A 7,256-nucleotide genomic window follows, 5' to 3' on the forward strand; every position below is an offset into this window, starting at 1 on the left:
GAGATGGAGTGGTGCATGTAACACAGTAGCAGAGTATAAATGGGTAGAAGAACATGTTAGCTTACTGTAAGTGAAACAAGAGCTTCCTGGCAGCAAATGTTAATTTGTCTAAAACCAGAGATGGAACGATATTGACCAAACCTAAATGTCTTTAAGTCTGAGGGCAGGGAAGCCCTTACTGGCTGTCTGGAACATAAACAGCTAGCTGCTAACACCGTAGCACAAACAAACACTGGGTTTAACCCTCACTTTCAAAACTTGGGAAGGAGATGCAATTATTAATTGCCCTATCATCTATCCAGGTTTAAAGCAGTTAACCAAACTAAAACCAAGTTAAGCACAGTAACATGTTACCTGTTCCTGCTACCTACACATTTAATTTTAAAGGACGTTTCCATTATTAAAATGGAAATGAATGCATTTGAAGGTCCGGTCTGTGACGTATTATTAGTATACAGCATTATACAACATTATGAGAAATGTGGAAACTGGTTTCGTGTTGGTCTACAGTATATACAGGGTTAGTATCCTAGTAATGTATTGAAGTCAGCTTCTCGGTTGGCTGGTCCATCAGCCATCCAGTAGCTGAGTTTACTGACATTAATGGACATTATTTGTCCCTAAAGGAGCATAATGAGTTTTTAGTGACCTTAAATTTACTCAAAGAGTAACAATTATGGTGATTCAAACTCATCTGTAGTAATTTGGATCCTGTATCAGTCTGTTGTGGTTAAAAGAGAGAGCTGAGAGTGAAAACGAAGCTGTTGATTAACTGGTTGATTACTCTTTCACATCGAAAGTGGATGGATTATTTAATTAAAATAGAAAATGAAAACTAAAGCAGTGTATGCTAGAGCAGTTTCTTGATCCATACGTCATTCATCAAATCCAGTTCCAAAATACCAAGATGGCCTTCACCAATAATGGCTATCATTATACCCTTAAACCAGGTAGCAAGACAATTAGTTAAATCTCTAAACAACAGTTGGATGGAGTATACTTAAATGTAAGATATGCATTCAGATTTTTCAGTATTTTTTTTTTTGTTTGTTTGTTTTTTGTTCAACATCATAGACTGTTTCTTTACTTTGGAGCTATCTGTTGACTTAGTTCTGTTGTGCTTGCATCTTTCTGAGTCTCTTGACTCTTTGGAAGTAGTACTTTGTAATACTGCTCCCTTTTAATCAAAACAATTTCAAATAGGTAAACATTCACATAGCAAAGATTCACCCTATCCCCTCTCACACTATGATATTACTGTTGTCTGTTATGTTGCTGCACTGAGCAACAATGTGTGTGTGGGCACACTCCCTGAATGGGTGTATTTAGCTCCTCTTAGATGTCTTAAACTTACATTTTTTAAAATTTGACCACATAACTAACATGTGAGCCATGGATATGGTGGAACTTCCTTTCTGTAAATGTCACATTAGCTTAAACAAAGTAACTTTTTGGTATCACTTTAAATATAGAATAAGTCTGAAGCAAATGGAAATAGATTATTGTGAACGCTGCAGGTGAAAACATACAGTCTGTGGGTAAAAACCCCAGAAAGAGTCTACGTCTAGCAACACCCTCAGACATTCATACAATGAATTTCTATCTCAATCTTCAGTTCTTGTGCATAAACTCACTTTTCAACAAAATAAAAATTATGGAAATAATTTTGGAAAATACGTGGGAAGATGTGCATGCTGTGATGTGGGGTGGTGGGGCCGGGGGGTGGAGGTGGGGAGCAGATTTTGCTGTCAAAAACAACAAATGATAACATGTGTACCAATCTCACTGATAGAAGTAGCAAACAGCTTCCTTTATTCTCATGATGATCACTTGTAACATTGTAAAGGCAGTGCTAAAATCATCAGTGAAACTGCCTGAGGGAGGATGTGAACTTGGAGTTAGGGGACTCTGCCATTTAAAAGAAATCATAACAACATTACCTGATTTCAATTTAACCAATCTAACCTTCAGGGTGGTGCTGCTGCTGTTTCAAGAGACTACCAGTTGCAACAGCTGTTTGGCAAAGAGCTAGTGGAGCATGCTTATTCTATTATTTAACATTTATTTGGTGGCACACCTCGAGTCTTAACATAGGATTCTACTGTAACATCCTGAAAAACATGCAATGGAAACTAGATGAACTGCACTTCATGCCAGCTTTCCATCATGCTGTGCATGAAATTGAAAGTTCTCTCGCCAAACATATAAAATGTTCCATTACCATCCACCCTTCTCACCAGATTTGTCACCCTGTTCCTTTCCTGAAATTATTAAAAATAATAATGATAATAAATAATTAAGAGCTGTTTAACATATCAGAGGAAATCCAGCACTTATTACAGACTCAAAAGTGCATGGTGATAGAACAGGACTTGAACAGGACTAAAATTAGCCCAGATGTGATGACCTTAAAGAAATGATCAAATTCAAATCAGTTAAGGTTTTTGATTGTTATAGTTGGAGTCCTGGTACTTCAAGACATCACCTCATACAAGCAGGGTTTTTACTGCATAGAAAAATTGGTTTGCATAGTATGGTTTGAGCCAGGAAAACCAGTATAAGTCACTGTGACAGTGAGGTGTGGTTTCCTGGATTAGCTGTAGATGTGGAGGTGTGTGGTTTGGGAGCAGTGCCAGCTGAGAAGGGTGTCTTTTCAGCTAATATTGCTCTCTTCTTATATAGTAGGTACAGAGATGGAGGCAGAGACACAACTGAGGGCTGCGTGCATTCACGACCAGTGTTGGTCAAGTTACTTGAAAAAAGTAATCAGTAACTAATTACTGATTACTTCCCCAAAAAAGTAATCCCGTTACTTTACTGATTACTTATTTTCAAAAGTAATTAATTACTTAGTTACTTAGTTACTTTTTAAAAACACGATTTACAACCTGAATAGGTGATAAAGCGATAGATCTTTCAGCCCAATTCTACTTTTTCTACAATCCATCATACAAAATGTAATCAAATGGAAAAGTCCCTTTTTAAAACTTGTTTTATTAGTTTTAATCTTTTAACTTTATGCATCAAGCAAAAATTTAATTATATGCAACATTCTCTGACTGGAAGAAATTTGTTTTAAACCTATTTAAACCTATTTTCTGCACATTCCAGCACATAAAATATTTTTTTTTGTGTGTTTACACTCAGTCTTTCAAATAGATGCAAGTAAAACACAGCAGAAAATAAATAAAGTCAAAGACTAGCGGTCCTTTTGCTCTATTTTCACCTGTAAAGCAGGAGTAGAGCAGGCGGAGGTTTACCCTGATGCAGGTGTGCCGCAGCGGTCAGTGGAAGAATCCGCGAGTTTCTCTGTGAGTTTCCGATTACGTCGTTGATCTGCACACAGCTGTTGTCACGAACCTCGCACTCGCTTACGTCACTGTCATGAGACATTCTCGCAAAAAAATCACGGTTTTAGTAACGCAGTAACGCAGCGTTCCTACGGGAAAGTAACGGTAATCTAATTACCGTTTTTGCAATAGTAATCCCTTACTTTACTCGTTACTTGAAAAAAGTAATCGGATTACAATAACGCGTTACAAGTAACGCGTTACTGCCCATCTCTGTTCACGACCAGTCAATGCTCCATGGCCGGGCATATTAAGTGGAGTAAGGATAAACTGTGTAAATTTTGATAATAAAGAATTAAGTGTGCAAATAACAAACTCACGCCCATCCTTACTGAGGTGAACCCATAATGGAGGGAGCCACTACGACAGCCACCAACATCTTATAACATTTCCCTCTATGCCTAAGAGCTGCTGGTGCTAAATATCACGCCAGCATAGCTTTCTGTAAATGTACTGTCATGTCTTACTGTAGCTCTAAAAAGGCACATCTGTGAATGACAGAAAAGTAATTTTAAAGGCTTGACCATTTTGGCACTGTTACATAATCAATATCTGCAAAGGTTTGGGGTGTATATGAGGAAAGAAAAGTATGTGTAAGAGATGCCAAAGCATGCACACAATTTGTAGCCAGAGAGGAAGAAAAATTAGCGTCGATATCATCTAGCTTGCTGTGCATGTTTATCACAACAGATGCTCATTTTTTTTTTTTTTATGAAATTGAACCCAAAGATTTATCTTGCCATATGGCTGTTAGTCAAATGTTTAGACATATCTGCTACTCTTTTCCCTGCTGGCATGTCCCCCTCTGTGATCCACCTAGGAAAAAAAACCCTTTAAATACTAGGAAGTGCTCTGACCTCAGGATTCATCTTATTAAGCCATTAACTAAGATGTTCTTTAGGATGGATTACAGGTCAACTAATCAGAGACCGACTTATTTTGATGAGACTTATAGAGATAGTTTGTCTAAATATCTCAGATGTCAGCTTAAGAAATATGGATGAACCTGCTAAATTGAGATATAGTACATTCATCCATTCTTTCTTAGCTGTTTGAAATAAATACCATGCAGTGGTCAGGTAGAAACAGTAAGCATGTGCAAAGAAGGCCAAATCGTGGGGCTTAACTACATTAAAAACTTTTTGGGCATTTAAAGAACAACTCTATACTATGAAAATCAGGGAACTGTTATTATCATAATGTTAGATTTTCCCTTTCTGGCATTTCTGCCCTTCAATTTCCTGAGTAGCAAATTCTTCTTTGGTCTTATCATTAGCTGAGCTCTGCTGCTTAAAGTCACTGATAGAAAAAAAAAAAAAACTTCACTGTGTCAATGTTAATGTTGGATACCTCAGTGTGACACTCTCCTTGGTGATTCTGGTGCTTCCTTCTGCCCCAGGCAATGAGTACAGCAGCTTTGTCTGAGGGGCAAAAATGCACAGGCATCATTTCACAGAATGCATTTAATCAATTTCATAAAGTTGAGATCATTAAATCAAACACAGCTCCCCCCCCCCCCTCCAGCTGCAGAGGATTGCAGTATTACATCCATTTGGTAGGTCACTGGTGTGTATAACTTAAATCTGTCTGGCTCAGTTTAATCTTTTGTTACTCAAGGGCTCGTTGTATCTCTGTATACTGTAACTGTAAACGAGCCATTTAGTCTTTGTGTTTAATGTAGGATGTGGGTATTTGTGCGTTATGACAGATGTTGAGCTGAAATTTTAAGTACAATTTAATTTTATGCTTTGTGGGCTCAAGTAAATTCAGAAGAGAAGTTTGAATGAGATCTGTTTCTCTGCAACCACCTGTTCATGTGCATGCTGCTCATTGGGGTCAGCATCATGTTAACAACACAACTATTGCTACTCCTACTAACCATGACTGGGTCACTTCCAACAAACCTGAAATCAAGTCATGACAGGACTAATCTACTGAGCTAAGCTAGGTTTTTGTTTTTCAACCTGCATGCTTTCATTTTTAATTTTTAGTACTTTTTTTTTTGACAAGAACAGAACAGAATTTCAATTGTAAAAACATCTTTTCGAATCCTTGGGAATGACCCTGATTTCTCCATTGATAGATCAGAAATTGTGTTCTAGTCTTTGCCTAAGCCACAAATATAACAACAGATTCTGATTAAAGTGAGAACACAAACAGGTGTACTTTTGATTTCTTTATTAATCTTATTTCTTTTAATGCTCTTCATCACTGTGACGGCTTCTCTCACTCTACTTGTTCCTTCTTGCATCCTGACGCTCATCACACAGCTGATATAGCTGTTCTACAGTACTGTGCATAGGTCTTGAGACACCCCTCATTTCTTTATATTTTGCTTCCAAGGAGGCAGATTTTCTCGTCATCTTTTAAAGTGAACTTGAGCAATAAGTTCTCTGGACTTTCTGAAGGTCTTTCAAAGTTTTTCTGTCTTTTTACTCATTTTCAGTCCAGTCCTGGCCATTTTTAGAAAATTTTTGCTTGTTGATTTAATATTTTGTTGACATTTCTCTGGTATTAGATGCCTTATAATCTGGCATTTCTTGGTTTGCTGTGCGGCGCGTCCTTAAAAAATCTGAGCAAACTGGACAAGTGGAAGATAAAAAGAAAAAATTGCAAAAAACTATCAATAAAGTGTCTGAAAGTCACGTACTTGAGAAATAGTGAGGGGGGGTCCAGTAGTTGATCCATCTACTGTTCACCAAAACCCAGTGGTGATCTAGGATCTGATGGGTCTAAACAAGGCACCCATTCAACTAGCATTCATCACCATTATGTTAAAGATATTCTGACACCCCAAGAACAAAAGTCCTATAAAATGAGAAGTAAAACATTTTTGTGAACACACCAGAGACGACTATGGTTATTTTAACAATCCCCAAGACAAAGTATTGTGAAGTGTTAATGCTAATATAACTAATGTCTACATTGTTTCAACCTGGCAATTATACTGCAGAGATGACTGCTTATGTCCCAACTCTGAGTCTTGGCCACTTGCATTTAACTGGGTCTTGTGACGGGTCATGTGACAGCCATGTAACTTAACTAATTTAGGCTGCTCTGCTGGCTAAATGTTTAATGTCAGAGGAAAGCAAAAGAATGATGCGATGCTTTTTGAAATATCCTTGAAACATTTCTCCCCCACATTTTGAGCTAAATTAGATGCATTTAGTTATTTAGCAATATATTTATTTGCTTTTATTTGCTTCCTTCATATCTGTGTTCCTTTTTTTTTTATCCTCTCTCTCATTTTTTTTCTCATGTTTTTTCCTCCCAGAAGAATAACTCCACGTCATTTCCATTGAGTGGCTTTCTTTGTTGCCGTTATGTTTGTTTTTAACTAAATCATCCTTGTCACTTGCAACAGAAGAGCATAGAGTCAAGTTGGGCCCCCTTAGGGCGGTCAGCTCTCTCCTCCTGTTATTTCAGCCCTCCGGGGCCCCTTGCTGGCCTGGTTCCCTAAGCAGATGGCTGGCCAGCAAGTGGTACCTCTGCCGAAGCCTCACCAGAAATAATCTCAGTGGAAGGTTGACTGTCAAGAAGCCATTCTTAAGGAAAAGAAACAGGCTGAAGTATGCCAATTTGAACAGGCCCTGGACTGAAAATCAGTGGCAGCAGCTCTTATTGAGAGTACAAATTTGAAATGTATGTTTCAAATCCTCATCATTAAATACAAAGGAGGTCAGTAGAGAGTGACATCAGTGAGTGTTTATAGCCATCTGTAAAACACGGTGGAGGCTATGTCATGGTTTGATGCTGCCTTTCAGCGAGTGGTCACGGGGATCTGGAATTTTGATCCACCTTGCAATACTATTTGGAAAACATCTGATTGTCAGCCACTTATCTCTTAAACATGACAATGATCCCAAACACACTGCCAACGCAGCAAAAGCATCCCTGGATAGAAAA

The sequence above is a fragment of the Perissodus microlepis genome, chromosome 11, assembly GCF_051167445.1.
Source record: "Perissodus microlepis isolate ML-2025 ecotype Zambia chromosome 11, ASM5116744v1, whole genome shotgun sequence".
NCBI classification, from domain to species: domain Eukaryota; kingdom Metazoa; phylum Chordata; class Actinopteri; order Cichliformes; family Cichlidae; genus Perissodus; species Perissodus microlepis.